The sequence below is a fragment of the Manacus candei genome, unplaced genomic scaffold (assembly GCF_025592945.1).
Source record: "Manacus candei isolate 608988 ecotype Guabito, Panama unplaced genomic scaffold, ASM2559294v1 h1tg000022l, whole genome shotgun sequence".
Taxonomy (NCBI): Eukaryota; Metazoa; Chordata; class Aves; order Passeriformes; family Pipridae; genus Manacus; species Manacus candei.
This window is the reverse complement of record NW_026138070.1, coordinates 1,855,448-1,874,108: the sequence shown is the minus strand read 5'-3', so window position 1 is coordinate 1,874,108 and position 18,661 is coordinate 1,855,448. Positions and strand designations below refer to the sequence as shown.

Sequence of the window (18,661 nt, the reverse complement as noted above, 5' to 3'; positions counted from 1 at the left end):
ATTTAAGAGCATTTCAACACTTCCTGGGAAGTGGAAGGCATGGGAAGCTAACTTATTTTAAGAACAAAAATTACTGGCATTTAGTGTAAGTTTTCAATGAACTTCTATTTATTAAATCAAAATAAAGCAATATTCTGGAGTTTACTCCTTAGTTCTAATTTATCTATATGCAATTGCTCCTTCTGAAGAACAACACATCTAGTGATAAACTCATCAATTTTATCCAACTGGCCAGGGATGTTTTTGTCTTCTTTCCTGACCTTACAATAAAAAAACAAACAAACAAAAAAAAAATCCTCCTGACAAAACAACCACAGTAAGTCATAAAAACTCAGAAACCTGCTTGTGCATAAATTTCTAGGTACATTTATCAAAAAAACACACCCTAAAGGATCCCCTTCTCCAAAGCCAAGCAGTTTTGCTGTCACATACTACGAGACATCTCCCTTCAGACTGGAAAACAAAAGGCAGCTCTGAAGGAGAATATATTACTATTAATTAACCAACAGAGAAATGACTAAGCATTTATTACTAGATGCTTCTATCTGCAGAGCCCCACAGTAACTCAACAGTTGTTTCTGCCCTCCACTGTCATTTTTCACTGCTTCCTTCAACTCTTCTACCCTTAAGTTCCAGTTCTGACTGACGTTGTCACTCCATCTGCAGAGCCACCAAAGTGTGTGTTTACCCAAGCAGGGCAGAGCACACACCCCCCAGGAATATTGCAGTCTCACTTTAATAATTAATAATTAAAGCCAGGCTGTGATATTGCTGGGCTATCACAGAGCAGGGCCACAGGATCAGGATATTATCCCTTCAGAGAACAGGGGATCTCTCCTGTCTATCAGCTCAATCTGTGGGTTTAGGGGAGTTCACAGGGCAGGCTGTGCAGAGCACACTTCCTCCCAGAAGCTGGAAATGGAAGCTCCCACATCATCCCCCTGTGACAAATCAGTGACAGAACCATTACACAGCAAATGAAAACAGTCACACACCTAAACACACAGACTTGTTCCTTTTCAGTACGAGTCAACATTAAAAACACATTTATTCAGGTATCAAACCCAGTTTGTAATCCACAATCTAACAACGTGCTTACAGTGCGCTGCAATCCTATTAAGAAACATAATTCTTGACAATTCCCATTAAGTTTCCAAATACTGCCTTGTAAAAGTCACTTTTGGGCAAACCAATTCTCCAGCAGGTCTTCAGTTCATTTTCTGTGTTTGAATATGCTCAGGAGTCCTCCCAAAGGCTGCTGTCTCTCTCTCTCTCTCTCCCCCGAGGATGTTGTGCTCCAGCTCTCCCCAGTCTGTCCCAGTGGGACTGGATCCCACTGCTCCCAGTTCTTGGGCACAGGGATGGAGAGATGCAAAACTTGGCACAGAGGCAGGTGATTACACCACCCCCTGTTCCCAAAATCCACCAGATTACAATGAAATCCATCAGGTGGATCAACTGCCACTGTCAGGGATTAAAGTGGGAGGGAACAAGCAGGTTCCAACAGCCTGGAAGGGATTTTCTCTCAGCTCTTGCCAACACATCTGTCTTGCCTTGATCTTCACCTTGTTAAAAATCACGTGTTGGTTCGGATCTCACCAGCACAGTGACATCAGCAGGTACATTGAGATCTTCACCACAATATTTATTGTATTAGAGGAGGAAATGGGCGATGTGTTCACCTATTTACAGCACAAAAACCAGAAACAAAAACAGTGAAATAAACACTAAAACACTACTAAGAAAAAATTGGCGAGGCTCTGTGCATAAGCACAGAAAATCAGCACAAATTCCCATTATTGTGTTTTATATTTCCATAAATTTTAGCCTGACTATTTCAGCAACAGAGGCTGAATCACCCGTTTTGTTCCACGTATGCCAGCTAGTAAAGAGTCAACTGAGTCAAAGGAGAATCAGCTGCTTCCCCAAGGAAAAACAGCACCAACTTCCAGAATGCTACAGTTAACACTGATGCTTTACACATCCTTCTAAGTAAAACCATTTAAAAATAGGAAGAAGCTGCCAATCAAATCAACACACCCTTGCTATTGAGCTAAAGGAGGCGTTTTCAGCTACAAGGTGATCTTTTCTGGACCACTTTGCCTCCCAGCAGCATCTCCCTGGCCCCAGCACGTAGGCACAGCGAGGAGCTCACGTGCTGCCATGTCTCACTGCACCTCTAAACACTAATGAGAAACACACTGTGTGCTTCCAGAGGCAGCCAGACAGCCTGTGCTCCAGCAAACCTGAACTGGGCTGTGCCATATGGATCAGGAGTTCCACCCAAAACACCTTTCATGGTTAGGATTGAACCCCCAAAGCACTCCAGTAACGTGGTTTCTTCCTTCTGCTCTGGCTTAGAGCAACTCAGTGAAAGAAAACAAGCTTTTACTGTATTTATGAAGTAAAAATACTTATTAAAAAAATCCAACAGAAGCAACAAAGGTAACCCCATCTTAGAGACAGGCTGGACACGACTTCATAAATACCTTCTCAGCACAGCTGCTGTCACATCTGCCCCAACAAAAACAGGGAGTTAAGACACTGGAACAAACCATCTGCTCCTTTGTGCCTCTGCTACACAGGCTGTACAAAGCCTCAGAGATCATCTAAAGGAAAAATATTCACTCTTTACTACTGTGTTAGAGATCTTTATCCAAGCTTCAGCTAACTAATAAACAGAATACATTTAATTCACTGAAATAAGAATGTAGGGGTTCAAACAGCACACTGATCTTCAGTGAGAGATTAACAGAGCACTGTTAGTTAAGCTACACCATGAAACAGCTGCTTCCCAGTACCAGTCTGAAGATAAAAAGCATTTCAGTGGACCTTAAAAATCAACAAAATGTATTATATGCATATAGTAGATAAAAGATACTCAGCAGAGATTAAAATATGGCATGAATTCTCTAATCTTTTCACCCAAAATAGACTGAGCAATACTTTGTTCTCTAGCCCCACAATCAACATAGCCCATCTTTAATCAATGTGCAAGCAGCTCCATTAGTTTTGATAGCAATGATTTATACCCCAGCAGCTCATTGATTTCTCCCAGCAATTGCTGTATTTTGATATGTACTGTTTGTACAAAATAAGGTACAGAAGAACAAGAAAAGCAAGGGTGAGGCTGAGAAGTCGAGCAGCACAGGAGACCTTGGAGCCATCAGAGTGAGCAGTGGGGTTTGGGAACAGAGGAGGCAACAATGGCCAGTGCTGGCAGGGAGGGCAGCCCAGGGCCAGGGCACAGCACAGAGGCACAGCAGGAAAGAAACCCTCCCTTTCCCCCTGGATGTTCCTCCCAGAGGACTGCACTGACCCTCCTAAAACCTCTTTGAGTATCACTTCCTCAGGTGATCAAAGCACAGAGGAAACATGCTAAATAGAAAAAAAAATTAAACAGCAGCAGGGGTAAGAGCCAGAGTGGGAATGACCTAAGGAAGATAAAACTGAACACATCAGAAAGCAACCCCATGTGTTTTATGGACTGGAATCCATGCAAAGGGAAGGTAAGAAGGCCAAGTGTGTTTAACCAAAGCAGCAGCCTGACTGACCTTCCAGGTCAGCTGAAACCTGGAACTGCTGGGGCTCTGCCCTGGACGAAGCCAGCACAGCCTCTCCACCAAGCACCACTCCATGGGTTTCTGGAGCCCCCAAACACTCCCACCTGGGAAATACTGAGCCCAGGCAGGTTCTGCACAAGTTCCACATCCCCCACACCAGCACTCAATCTTTTTGTAAGGCAAACCAAAGTATTTCCTGAAATGCTGAAGCTTCACTATTGTTTATAATCAGAAGAATTTAAGTCAAACTGACCAATTTGACCTCACTGTCCAAAGCTTCAATGGTATTTGAGTTTTCATACCTGAAAAAACACTTCCCCAGCTTCTCCAGGCATCTCTTGAAGACCCACTACTCTGCCAAGATTTTAAATCTGTTCAATTGTTCCTGTTCAATGCTACTTTCTGTGAGTGCTCTCCAGCACTTTAACCACAGCACTGCACAGTAACTTGCACAGATAATATCTGACAGCTGCAGTGAAACCCAGGGCCAGGGAACCTGCAGCACAATTAAACTGCCACGAGCATCAAGCAACCTGTTCTTGATCTTTGTACAGACACCACCTTTGTTACACAGACAGCAGTACCTCCAGTGTCCTGCCACTTCCCAGAGAACGTGCAGCAGGAATAGCAGACATATGTTCCAGCAAAGACAGCTCCTTAATTAGTGCAGTATCATCTTATTTTGAGCACCCAAGGTTTCAGCAGACTATCACATTTACTTTGCTTTTCTAGACAAACAGTGAAAATTACCACAGCAGCCTCCCAGTATGTTTGTTAGGCTATCTGAAAAAAAAAAAATAAAATCAAAATATAGTTCTGGGAACTAATAAAATCCAAGAGGGTCACAAACAGGTTTCTTCTCAGCATCCTGACGCACACAGGCCTGCTTTGTTTAGCACTCTTACTTCATTTACTGGAAACAAAACATATACAAAGTTTTGAATTATGCAGTAATAACTCATGGTATTTTACACACTGAAACCTGAGTTTACTCTTTTTTTTGTTCTCAGATTCGAGCATTGTTACGTTCAACACGTACCCTGAACCACGAGGCATTAACCAAGAGGCATCAGCTCCATCATCTAACTGAAGTTAAATGGAACAGAACTGCACATACATGACCAAACCACACTCACTGCACTGGGCTTCACCACAAAGATCTTACTAGAAAATATTAGTATTGCACACATGTCAAACCAAGAAATAAGCTCAGGGGCTCACGGTCAGTGCTGTTCACAGAGTGAACATTTCTGCCTGGCCTTACAGATTTCACTCCTGAAGATAACCCAGCATTAACTTTTAAGATCTCTGCATCAGTAAAAGAGGCACATTTATACCATCCTGGCTATGGTTTTAACCTTGCAGCTCTGACCCACCTCCTGTCCCTCAATTGTTTCGGTAAATCCCTCAAATCCCTACAGAACTCCAAACAGCTGGACTGCATACAGAGCCTTCTGCCTGTAAAAGGGTGGCCAGGGCAGTCCAATTCCTGCCATTCCAGATGAAAGTCATATTTCCCACAGATTACAGGAGGGCAGCAACACCTCGGGCAGCAGCTTGCAAGGCACAACATCTGGACAGACACAGACACGACCCATGATCTCCAAAAACATTCGTCAGCTCCACAGCCTGCCCTGTAACCCTCAGGAAAAGGAAATCTGGGAAAACATCCCCTGTGTTAGCACAGGTGGGAATGAGAGAGTCCTCACAGGAAGGCACAGGCCATTAATACTGGGCATGTGTCTCCCAGTTTCCATGGAAGTCAAAAACTCCAAATCTGAAGTGCACAATTTCTGTCAGAGCAAGTGCTGGAAATTCGCTTCAGCATTTCACAGAAACAAAACAAAACCCACTCAGCTTGTCAAGTAACTTCGTGGTTCTGCAAGTAATTTTAGATAACCTCTACTTATTGACAGATTTTAATAAACCCTGAAATGTCAGGATAAACACAAAGCACATGTTCCTGAAAACACTTTTAAGATGGTTCCCTAAATCTAGGCCAAGACAGGCAAGGCCGGAAAAGCAGTGAGAAAATAGAGATGCACAGAATTAACAGCCCACCTGTAGTAGCTAAGCAGGAACACTCTTTATTTCTTACAAACAGAGAAAATAAGCTGGATCAGCTGCAGTAATTAAGGTCACTGTGACAGAAGAGAAAACAAGGCATCACTTTCCTGTCAGTGATGGCAACTGTGGGGGTTGGCCTTTCTCAAAGGCACACAGAATGCCTTGCAAAATATCTTAATTTAGTCCCCCATACTCAACACAGTTGGATTCTGTACTAAAGATGAGGAAAATCATCCCTGACACCTGACCTGGTAAAATATTCCCACCTCCTTTGACACACAGCTCGCAGGAGTTTGGATGGAGCTCTGAGTTTCCAGAGAGAAGTATTTTGGTTTTACTTTTCCCCCCCCTTCCTTTGCTGAGGGAAAAAAAGAGTGAGCTGAAAATAGTGACAAAAATCTATACATAGCTTTTAATATAGGACCATGTTACATAAAGCTACAAAAAAAATTATCTAATCTATCTAATTACAGATAATTAATATTTTCTTTTTGGGGGGGAGGGCTGGCAGGCATTGCTGCGGTTTTCAAGAAGGCATAAAAAAATATTCTCATCTGAGAAAAACATGATGAACAGAACTGGCATGAAATTTTATACAAACCTTCCTCAGATCAAGGTAGAAATGCAGAAAAAAAATATTTGGTTATCCCCAGTTCGATTAATCCTTATAACATCTGGAAGGTGTTTCTCCTCTCCACACAGAACCTTTGGAAACTGCAGTGATTTGACAAGCTGAAATTCCACCTCACAAATTATTATACATATTTTTAATGAAGCAGTTTCAGGCAATGAACTACATTTCACATTAAAACAGCAACTAGATTTTTAATCACTCTCTTTCCCTTCACTGTGTTATCTGCTGCTAATTTTTCCCACACCAAGTTCTAAATGCAACCTATGAAAATAAAGATTTAGCCTATCTTTACCATCTTCAGTTACAGAGCCACCTTATATCTTATCTCCTTTAAGCTCCCTCAGATCACCTTCCTCAGGTCTTCAGCCTCATTTTCACTTATCCATTATTAGGATTCCAAAATAGACATGGCACAGGAAGATCAAATTTTAACCCTTCAGTGCCACCAAATAAGAAATAACTACAGCTCTTCCCTTAATTAGCATATGGCAAGTGACAAAAATATCTTGTTTTCAACAATTCTTAATTACCATAGAATATGTGACAGAGGGGATCCTACTGAATAATCCAAGGCCAGGCATCCTAAACATCTCCAGCACCTTCTAAAGCATTTCTATTTTAAACCTGCTGGAGGTATTGGTATTTTATTTCAACAAGACTTCAATCTGCTTTGTAACTGCTTTCTCAAGCCTTTATTCCTGTGTTCTGTCACCCCCCTCAGTGAACTAAAACATCAACAACCAGGTCAACGTGGAACAACTGGATGGATCCTTATTTTCTACCACTTTAGGCCAAGGCTGAAAATCCTGGAGAGAATTTTAAAAGGATGATTTCCATGGCTCCCCTACAAGCTGCACTTCCATAATGTCCCCAGAAATACATTTTTTTTTTTTGGCTAACACATAAAAGACTTCCCATGTAGGCATCCAATTGCAGCCCCCCCACTACCACAGAGTAAGATATACATAGCAGGAGACACCACAGCCCCACTCCTTCCAGATGGCACCCAGCAATATTGTCAGTACTCCTGGCTGGGTCCAAGACAGAAAATTCCTGCATTTCTAAGAATATCCCGGGCAAGGCAAACATCACCCCCCAGAACCAGGACCCTCCAGGTTCCCAGGGCAGCCTCCCAGACAGGCAGAAATATTCCAGAGGCTGATAAGTCATAACACGTCCTGTGCCACTCCAACAAATGCAATGGGCAAGCCTTTAATACAAATTGGTAAGTCTTACGAGGTATTAATTGCAAAGAACACATTTTAGAAGGTCAACTGTTAAAAAAAAAAACAACAGGGCAAGAAGATCTGATCTTAATGTCCACAAAAATACTTTTAAGTGTTCATTTTTACTCCAAGGCTGATCATCTCCTTTCTCTCTGCTCAGAAATCCTCCAGAGCTTTAATAAAAATGCAGAATTCTGCCTCAAAACCTATCTCAGAGCGTCCCTGGTTTTGTAGTAGGAAGCCTTGCACAGTAATTTACGCTGATTATTTTGGCATCCAAAGCAAAGGTACTGCTCATAGCCAGCTCAAAGCTTTTAAAAACCTCTTAATGTTCTGCTCAACTACCAGTTGGCTCAAGTATCTATGGATTGTGCATACATTTGTGTTTGGTGAAAAACAAATCCACGCTCACAGAATCCCCAGCACACTGGACACCCTGTGAAGAAATAATAAATGGAGACACTATGTTAAATAGAAACAGAGGGGCTTGGGGGTGTTTTTGTTTTTTATCACGACCTTGGCTAACACCGATTCCAACTTTATCAGTGGGGAGAAAAAAAACATTTTGAATGGAGTATGGAGTCTGCACTTGGAGCATCCAAGAGACTCCCTTCAAAACATGTCCACTTTATCTCCAACCACATGCTTCAGAAACATTGCACTAACACAGCCTGGTTGCTTTCAAGGTTATACTTTCCCCCCCCCCCCCCCCCTCAGCATAACTGGTAAAATACTGTCAAAAAGGACCCCACCTCTAATTCTGGCACGGCCACAGGCACTGGAGACTCCAAAGGCAACTCACCCAAGGCCAGCTCAACCACCTGAAGGCAGGAGTGCCCACCTCCCCCCCGGGCAGGCGGCAGCGCTAACTCCCGGAGCAATACGTTGTGCCATATGGCTCCAAAATGGATATGAAAATTGAGAATATCAGTTACCAATCCACTAATGCCGAGAGCCAAAAGCCACGGACAGTAAGAATTTAATCCAATTCAGCGCCCAGGACACGAGCCGGGCCCGACGTGCGGGAGGCGAATCCAGCGGCGGCTCCACGGAGAGCAAACAACTCCCAGGTTTTATGGCAGGAACCATAAAAGCAGCTCAACCTAACACTGGCTCAACATCCCTCCCCACGGCTCCAGGGACCTCGCAGGGACCCACAACGGCAATGCCAGTTTCAGAGGAGTTGGCATCTGGTCTCGTGGGGATTGAGAAATCATAACTAAGTGACTATTTAAGAAGAAACTGTTTAGTTGTTTTCCACATGAGCAAACCTAAGGCTCCAGAGCACCAGGAAGTTGTTACACAGCTGCAGCCAACATCTTGCTTAATGTCAGGAAAAGGCACCCTACAAACACGAAAGAGATATATATATATATATTTCTACTGCAATTAAATTAATTACATTAGTTGAAGGATTTTCTTATTCCAAGTAAACTAGTTTAATGGTTCTAGTTTTAAAATTCTTCATAGCTGTGTTCCTTCTTGGATGGTATTAAGGGTTCCTTCTTGGATGATATTAAGGGTTTCTTCTTGGATGGTATTAAGGGTTCCTTCCTGGATGATATCAAGGGTTTCTTCTTGGATGACATTAAGAATAAAGCTCCACAAAATTCTACACACTCCCTAATTGTACAAAACTTCACTGATTACTTACACAAAGAAGAATTCTCATTAAGTCCAAATACATCATTTTTGGATTTCCATGAGGCATGGAGGTGATTTAAAAACTGTTCTGCTAAGGTTTCCTGTGGAATTTTAATTTACCATGTTGTCAAGGATTTCATGGTAGGATGCTTGCTACGTACTGACTGAGCAGCTGCAAGGACTCAACAAGGATAAATGTAATTTATCTTACCCAAAACAGAATCCCACTTCACTCTGCTCCTTTCTGATCCTGTACTGAAAGGCCAAAGGAGCAGTAACAAAAAAAACTGCACAAAAATTTCGAGTTCAACAGCACATGAACATCAAATGGATGTTTATGTGCACAGTATTCTCATTTAAAAAACTCCTCCTGAAAAACTAGAGGAATAAAATGCACTCAGCTAATTTCAGCTTTTTTTTTTTTTTTTAAATTTAAATTTAAAATAACACCACCACCACCACAAGCCTGAACTGAAAATCAGCTCTTCTGCTTCCCAGCTTCCTTCTGCAGGAACTACAGCTGGGCTACTACAATAAGCTAACAAACAACTGATTATACATTAAGTCATAGATAAACAGTACTAAAAAGGTTGATACTACCAAAGGTTTGGAGGTCATTTGAATACGGGAGACATAACAAGCATTTCTTATTTTTCTTGCTGGGAAGTGTATTGTTTTAAGCCTGAGTCCAGTGTATCAAACACTAACCAAGCTATTTTATTTAGGCTACCAAAGCTAAGGAGTTTGGCACTAGAGTGAAATACCACAGAAGTTGCAAATCGAAAGTCCTTTTTTTCTTAAAAGATACCGAAAAAACACACACAAAAGGCTTCAGAAATTTGCAATGTCATTTTAAAACAGAGCACTTCACAGACACAGAACTGTTTTAATACCCCCCTAAACCTTTCTTATTCTTGCCCATCAAAAGGACAGTTACCTGGAGGATGGCAATAATTCTGGGTCAAAAGCAGCCTTAAGAGCCTCCAGCTCAGCATTCTGGAGCAGGTGGGAGAGTCTCCTTTGTGCCAGAAGGATACCTGTGTGCACGGGGGCTCCTCTGATGGTCACCTGGCTCACAGAGCCCCAGCAGGGCCTTTGGATGCCTGTGCTCCAGCCTTAAAAACTGGTTTTCAGCAACAGGCTTGACAAAAGCCAGGAGCATTTGGATGGCATTAAGCAGGCACCGCGAGGTAGGAAGGAAAACCGTGTCACCCCTTTATCCAGCGAGAGCCTCCGTGAACATTTCAATAAAACTATTTACTCCTCCCACCCGGTTCCTATCTGGAGAAGCTCACGAAAAATTAAGGGGAAAAAAAAAACAAACCACTCAGATTTCTCGCAGCGATCTTCCCAAACGCCCTCCCTACCTTCCCCCCCCCCAGCCCAGAACAGAAGAAGGCAAAGAGAACGGAGAGAGTAAAAATCTAAAACACAATTACGAAATAAGATCCAGCCTGGCAAAGCTGTGGTGAGGAGGAGTTGAAAAATGAGAGCTGCCTTGCTGCAAACGCCATCTTGTTGCAGCTACTGGGCCCAGGCACAGAGAGATCCATTCATTCACAGCGAAAAAGAAAAATCAAACACACACCCTCGGCTAATCTGCAGCCACCAAAACAACTGCACTATTATCGCCCCTTCCCCTTCTCCTCTCCTGAAGCACGCCAGGGAAGGAGAGGAACTCCGAGCCATTGCATTTAGAACGAATTTAGGCATTAGCGGATCGCCTTCGTTTCCTCGCACGCATTTCACAGGCACACCGACAGCGTTTTGCCTCGACTCACATCCTTGTGTCCGGATCAGCTTTTAAAACACGGGATAAAACTCTCACGACTGGGTGTGGATATTCTACAGCAGCAAAAATGTGCGATTTTTCAGCCTTAAATCACCTCTCCAAGTTGAGGCAACTGTTCTCAAAAGCTGTTTCAATAATCACTTAAGCCTTACATTTACAGCCCTTTCCTCCTATTTCCTCCTGTGGAGACAATACATAATAACGTGGCAGTCGGCATCCCAGAAAGGATGCCTGCCTTAAAACAACGAGTCCCGACCGCGACTTTGGTAGAGAATAATGAAATATCGCGTTCGTTAAAATTTCAGCTCGTCTTCAGCAATGATAAATCGACATCTTACAACCTCTACATCATTCTGATTTTCTCCCGGACAGGATTTTTTCGTTAATAAAACGCCTTGTCTCTCTCGCATTTGCATGCAAGGCTTTACACATCTTCATTCCCTACCAAGCTGTAGGATCAGAACCCCCACACGTTCCATACCCCTTGCGCGGATAAAAAAAAAAAAAAAAAAAAAAAATCAACGCCGAAAATCCTTACAATAAAAAGCAAGGAACCGAAACGATATTTTAAACAGCATTTTCCGAGGAGGAAACTCCATCTTCCCATTGTAGCAAACACCCTCCATGATCTTCGTTACCGCTGCTACGGGCACACAAAAATATGCAGCGCCGTAATACACGGGGGGGGGGGGGGGAAACAACAAATATGCGGTCTAAATCCATCCTGGGTTGTGATTTTAGCGAGAACAAACCCTTCCCCACCCCTCCCTCGCCCAGCACACCCAGCAGGAGCCCCATCTGCGAGCCCTGGGCTGGCTCGGGGGGCCGGGAGCAGCCTTACCCTGTTCGTCTCACCCCCGGCTCCTCTTAATCAGTTTTCCACCATTACAGCAGCCACACCATTGCTTCTTCTTTTTTTTTTCTTTTTTTTTTTTTTTCCCCTCCTCTCCTTGAATCCCTCTCCGAATATTCCCTCAGCCGGCTGGATCGCTCGGGAAACTCGCCTTTTGTGCCTTTATAAGAGAAGACCCCCCACCCTTCCCCTCCCCAAACCCGTCTGGCGGGGACCACCACGGCGTAATTACAATTAAAAATGGAACCCCGCAAGATCCGAGGTCTCCTCCCTTTTCGCCTGGAAGCCTTCGGGAGGCGAATCAGTCCCACCCCCACCTTTTTTTTTTTTTTCTTTTTTCCCCCCTCCTCCTCCAGCTACAAACACACTTCTTTTTTAGGGGAGGCTGGAGCCCCGAGGAGGGGGGGGGGGGGGCGACTCCCAGCCCCGCCACGGGCGGGGGGCTCGGAGGGAGAAGGCGGCCCTGGGCCCCCTCCCCGGTGCGGCGGCGGAAGGGGAGGCCGGGGGGGAAACGGAGAGGGAGAAAGGAGAAGTGCGGCAGGAGAAGGAGGAAGCGCGGGGGAGGGGAAGGCGCGGGGCTGAGGGGGAGCCGAGCGAAGATGGCCCCGGGGTGGGGCCGGCCGGGGCTCGGCGGGCGGGAGGCGCCGCTCCGAGGGGACCCCCGCCCTCCTTCCCCTCACACACACGGTTACCTGCCCTGCCGGCCGATGCTCATGAACCGGGCCGGTCCGTCCGCCGCCCGCGGTCCTGCCCGCGTCCCGCCGGCCTGGGGAAGGGAAGGGAAGGGGGGGCGGAGGAGGAGGCGGCGGAGGAGGAGCGGGGGGAGCCGCCCGCGCTGCGCCCGGCGGGTCCCGGGGAAGGCGGCAGAGCCGGGCGGGAAGGAGGGATCCGCGGCAAGGAAGGGGGGTGTCGCTGGGGCTCGGCTCCTCCTCAGCCCGCTCAGCTCCCCGCAGCCATCGGGCAGCGGCAGCCTGGGCGCGGCGAACCTCCCTCCTCCTCCTCCTCCTCCCTCCGCCCCGCCCGTGCTGCCCGCCCGGGAAACCCCGGCTCGGCTCCCGCCCCGCCCCGGCCCCGCCGCCCCTCTCGCCGAAGCCTCTCACCGGAGGCTCCGCCGGCCCCGCTCAGCCCCCGGCGCGTTCCCTCCAGCCGAGCCTCTCACCGGAGGCTCCGCCGCCTCCACCGGGCACCCGCCCAGCGCGGCCGGGGCGGGCGGTGCGCGCGCTCCCGGGCGCCTCGCGGGGCGTGTGTGTGTTTGTATGTGTATGTATGTGTATGTATGTGTGTGTGCGTGTATGTGTGTGTGTGTGTGTGTGTGTGTATGTATGTGTATGTGTATGTGTGTATGTGTGTGCGCGCGCGCTCCCGGCCGGGCAACGCCCTTCGGCCCCTCGGGCGGGGCGGTGGCGGCGGCCGCGCGCACGCGCGCGCGCTCTCGCTCTGTCGCGCTCCCGCTTCCCGCCCTGCGCGCGCGCTCCCGCCCCCTCAGCGCGAACAAAGGGCGCGGGCGGGCGGAGCGAGGAGGGTTCGCGGCCGCCCCGCCGGCCCTGCAGGCCGGGAAGGGAAAAAAAAAAGAAAAAAAAAGGCTGCGAGAGCCTCGTGGGTAACGAAAAAAAAAAAAAAAAAAGGCAGGGAACTGCCCCGCGGATGGTGGTGCGGGAGCAGAGGGGCCGGCACGGAGCGCAGGACGGGCAGAGACACGGGGCCCCCTCACCGTGTGGAACGTGAGCGCTCGGGGCTGCCCGGGGTCCCACAAGGGTGGGAAGGGAGGGCCGCAGGCCTTCAAATGCTGCTCGCAGAGGGCTGGAAAGCAATAAATACCCTTGTATCCCCTCCTGTGAGGGGAGGCTGTGTGAGTCAGGCCTGTTTAGTCCAGAGAAGAGAAGGCTGAGAGGGGATCTGAGCAATCCATACAAATATCTCCAAGGCGGGTGGTGCCAGACTGTTCAGTGGTGCCCAAGGGCAGGATGAGGAGCAATGGCCATAAACTAAAACACAACAAGTTCCACCTGAGCACGAGGCAGAACTTCTTTCCATGGAGGTGGCCCCTTCTGGAGACATCCCAAAGCCCCCTGGATGTGTCCCTGTGTCCCCTGCTCCAGCTGACCCTGCCCGGGCAGAGGGGTTGGACTGCAGGACCTCCAAAGGTCCCTTCCAACCCCAGCTATTCCACAATTCCGTGATCTTTCCCTCAGGAACTCCACGAGCGGCAATTCCGTAGCTTAGAACTTCTCTTTTCCCAGTGTGGGCAATAAAGGTGCTCTCGCAGCCAAAGCTTCCAGAGCCTTCTTTTCATATTCTCCTCACAACATCCATCACTGGTCTGGAAGGGTTTGCACGGAAGAGAAAGTAGAAAAAAATTAATTAGCATTAAAAGAAAAATTCAACTTCTGTCTTATAGACTGGGCCTCACATAAACCAGGCAGGAGAGATGTTTCCAAGATGGGATCATTTCACACCAGAACTCATATACTGAAACCCTAATTAATATTGAAAAGTAAGTATTAATACAGTATTGCATCACTTTTCCTCCTCCAACAGGGTAAATCTGGGGGGTTTTTTTCCCCCTTATTTGTTTATACCTTGTTAAAGAGTTGACATTACCTGGTTGCTTTTCCTGCAAACTCTTCCCCTAGAAGATTCTTGCTTCTTCAGAATTTAAACCAAACTGTTCCTTGCTGTCATGCTTTCTGAAGGGAGGTGTGGTTACCTGTAATTAGTAAGGGAAAGAGCAGGTTTGCCAATTAAACTGCAGGAAAGTGGGTTGGCTATTATTCAGGTTGTCTGTTATGAAAAACTATTAGATCCTGGTGTGGTTAAACCTTGGTTTTGCAATAATCAAATGTTTGTTTTTAAGTAACATTTATGATGCACCAAAGCTTTAATTTGTCACCCTGAGATTTACAAATAGCAAAACAAGATGTTTCCTGACGTTAGAATAAATTATTCTTGAATTATTGTCCCAAATTGCTTGTATTCCATCAGTAACCGTGGGGAAATAATTTCTCTTCCACCCCTGAAAGAAATACATGTACATGTGCCTTGTGGACAGGAATTATCCCACTAAAATCTGTGGAACCACATGTATGCAGAGGGGAATGTCAATGTTCTTGAGGCCAGAGATTCATCCAGCACTCCCACCTGGAAAACACTGATTAAATCTCAGTGCTGAAGAAACACCACAAGTTAATTAGATATTTGCAAAGTTTTCTAGAGATTCCAAAAGCAGTTACACACAACATTTAAGTCATAAAATCTCAGGGAGATTTATAGGAGGCAAGTTGCATGATTTTTTTTTATTTTTTTTTTTTTTAGTTAGAGATTGCTTTTAGGCTTAGCAGAGATTGAAATACCCTCTTGGGAATACACCACAATTTGTGAGGAAAAGAATGACCACTTGCTACATCAGGGAAAAAAAATTATATACACAAAGGATTAAAAAAAAAAAAAGGAAGAGAGGAAGAGAAAAATCCTTGTTTTGCAAAGGAAAAGTCATGTGTCTTATCAGATTTTGTGGAAAATCTTTACCTGACGCTGGATCATACAGAAAAGAAATCCGTGTAGTGAACAGAAATAACATTCTGAGGTTCATAACAAAGAGAAAATCACATTTTGTTACTTCTAGAAAGCATTGAGGTTTTGTTACTGGACTAGAAGAATTGCTGGGTGAATTAATTATATAATGAATTATGTCATTATAAAGTATACCATTAAAAACTAATGCATGCTTTTTTCTCATTGCACATTCCTTATCACACTAATACTTACTGCTTTTCTTCCTTGTATTTCCCTTACATGCTTTTAGTAGTGGGACAATTACAGTACCTGAATATGTTTCTTTTTTTTAAATAAACCACCCATTCAGACCTTATCCTCTCCTAGGAATCTCTCATTTTCTTGCATCCCAATTTTTATGCACTCTCTGTTTTCTGAGAGCTGACAGGTGTTTCTGCCCACAGGTCTGTGCTCTGCCATGTCCTCAGATCCATGGAATTGGGGTAAGGAAACTGAACTGTCCAATGTGTCTCTCCCCCACGTCCACAGAGCTAATGCTTCCACCACACCTCTCCTTTTGTAAAAATACAACTGTTGCAACAGTTCCTGTTTCTGATGCAGTGACTCAGTTATATCTTGTTCTCCGGTGAAAATTGTGATTGATACACAGTTATCCTGCTATTATGGAGCGGGATTATGGGGACTGGAAGTGGTTGTTTACAGAGGGGAGGGTTGTTCCACGTGGGCTGGGTGGGGTTTGCTTTGCAAATCTCACTGGACAAATCAGTTTTGCTGCATTTTAAAATCTGTCAGAAGAACCTCACGTTGCAGTGGTTTGTTCTGATGCCCTCACACAGCCCTGTGCTGTGCATTAGCTTTATTTTTTTAATTTCTTTTTAATTTTTAACCTTCCTTTTCTGGCACGTGCACACAGGTCCATAAGCTGCCCTGGTTTGTAGTTCAGTGGACAAGTGTGCAGGTCACCAGAAATAAATGGACCTATTCATTTTATAACTTGCTCTGCTTTTGCACACTACAAAAATATTGTTTGTAACTGAAATTTTAGCTGAAAAGATCTGCTAAAACCTGAAGATCTAATATAGACAACTAACTGACAAACCCAAATATTCTGGTTTTTTGTTGGGCCACTTGGTAGCTGGTGTAGCCAAAGCAAATCAAAACACCTAAAATAAACGTAACTGGCAGAATTTTCACCAAACGGTGACATTTCTCAAACCTGGGGCTTCCACACAGGCCAGGACTAGGTCAGCTCACACAAAAATAGCAGTTTTTCTCCTGAAGCTTGGGTGAGATGTACAGAAGCTCCGTGAGCAGGTTGCTCCACAGTTCTCAATTGCAAAATTTCTTGCACCTTTTTCTCAATCAGCTGCTGTTATTAACCCCTTTGTAGGGAGCATCCTGACTGAGGTGAATCTTTAGGCAGTCCCACTTTATAAGTTATTTTTTGCATGCAAATAGCATTGATGCCATAAAAAATTTACATATTTTTATTGTATTGCAACGTATTGCATGATTCTTATGGTAACTCAAGATGCTCCTGGTCTCTGAAGGACTGTCACCATTAGGGTGTAAATTATGCTCTGTAAAAAAAGGTGAAAGATCAGCACTTCTCAAGATTGCATAGCTCCTCAGGTGGATTAAGAATACTGCTGAAGTAATAAATAATTATGTTTTTCCTCTTTCTTTCTCTATTTGTGACTTCAGGTAAGTGTCTCTGATAGACTTACTCAAAATAATAATTCCAAGGACCAGCTCATATCCCAGAATCACCCCAGCACTGTCTCCCCTTCCATAATAATTTGCCTGCCTGTGTATCCTTTGATTGCTGTGGTGTGCATCCTGTTAAACCTGGAGAGATCCACAGGGACATTCCCGGCAGTTTGATCCAGTTTGAGGTTCTCCATTTGGTCCCAGAAGCAATGCAGAGCCCTCCTTTCTCCCGACTTTCCACCCAAATTAGATGAAGCTTTTACAATGTTTAAATTTCAGCTTCCTTCCCGAGTCTGTTCAGAACTCTTTTCCTCAACTCTCATTTTATTTTTCAAACCCTGGTTCAGAACTGCTCCAACCTGCTGTTATTTGCCAGTTCTTTAGCAGCTGAATGACAGCCATGGCTGCTCCTTCCCAAGGAAGGACCCAGGTAGCAGAATATCAAGATGGTTCATTAAAGGAAATAAATCAGCAAAAGCACACTGAACAGAAATGCTCAGGGAGGGCAGGCAGAGCAAAAAGTAGGAGTAGCTCAGTCTCCTTAGTTACATTCTGCATTCTCACAGTTTCTTTCGGTTCCCCTGTTATTATGGAACAAAAGAGTTATTTTAAACGACCTCTGAGAACATCGCATAAAATTAGCAAAACTGTTGGAGTCTGAGGAGAACAGAACTGACAGCGTTTTAAGGTGAGGGGAGCTGGTTCTGGGAGGCTGCATGTAATTCAGGACACAAAGGCAGCAAAGTCCATACACCTGAGTTCCTGACTAATGATCACCAGGAAGATGATCCTGAACTTCTTACTTGTGGTGAGGATTAGGATGGTTGATCTCCAGTGGGTTCAAGGACAGTTAGCTCAGAATTGCTGAGAGACTTTGCAAGTCACTCCACGGGAACTGAGGGGCAATGATGTGAAATTATTGAGCCACTAACCCTGGGCAGCTTGTGGAAAGAAGGGAGATGAAATGCTGGGGTTGGTGGAACCTGGATCTGGTGTTCCTTGCAGTCAACACCAGAATTTTATACTGTGCTAAATTCCTACAGCGTGGTACAAATATGCAGGTTTGTGATCAATATGAATATTTGTTCAACAAAATGCAGAACTCTGCTGGGAGCCAGCTCTGTTCTGATTCTTTGTTTGTTCTTCATCTTCTAACCTTGAAACATACAGGTGACTTAAGGTTGGTCCAAGCCTGTTTGTACACTTCTCAACCACCAATTCTCCTTTTTTCCCCCTTTTCTTTATGCAAACCCACATTGGGAGGGCCAGAAGAGTAGGGTTTGGGTGGTTTTATTTTCCTACAATCAGAATTGTATCAGAGCTCTCCTCCCCGTGCTGGTTCTTCTAATACTCAGGTGTGTGTTATGGGTTTACATTTGGTGCTGTACCATTAAATTTGCAAGCTGTAGCTTGGCTTTTAAAAGTGCTCCTGGGAAATAATATGATGGCAACAATAACATTATAATAATCTTAGAAATCAGGTTCTACAGTTCTGCAAACACACACATGTGCACCCAGCCACCTGCACACGTGTAGGTCACCCTTTAAGTCATCTGGTGAGGAACATTTCAGTTGCATGGATGCTAAATAAGCAGTTGGAGTGAAAGCTTAAAGCCTGATATTTCCCCATTTAAAGGGACTTTCCTCAGGGGGTTAATT

At 45.0% G+C, this 18,661-nt stretch overlaps 1 protein-coding gene and 1 long non-coding RNA gene across 5 annotated transcripts in view; one reads left to right on the top strand and one right to left on the bottom strand.

Annotated features, from left to right (window-relative positions):
* The window catches only part of GNB1 (G protein subunit beta 1), a 36,014-nt gene extending 23,087 nt beyond the window's left edge, over positions 1-12,927 (bottom strand). For 2 of the 4 annotated variants that reach the window (XM_051786343.1, XM_051786346.1), the window contains exon 1: positions 12,472-12,820. The gene's annotated coding sequence lies outside the window, so the exon portion shown is untranslated. Of the gene's footprint in view, positions 1-11,767; positions 11,852-12,471; positions 12,821-12,879 lie in introns of those variants that run through there. The other 2 variants (XM_051786345.1, XM_051786344.1) reach the window with 2 other exon arrangements.
* Positions 12,928-13,265: 338 nt separating this feature from the next.
* On the top strand, positions 13,266-16,192 carry LOC127470638 (uncharacterized). The gene is made up of 3 exons (XR_007904348.1): positions 13,266-13,500; positions 14,178-14,273; positions 15,736-16,192. It is a non-coding gene; the product is annotated as an uncharacterized LOC127470638 (long non-coding RNA).
* Positions 16,193-18,661: the final 2,469 nt, after the last annotated feature.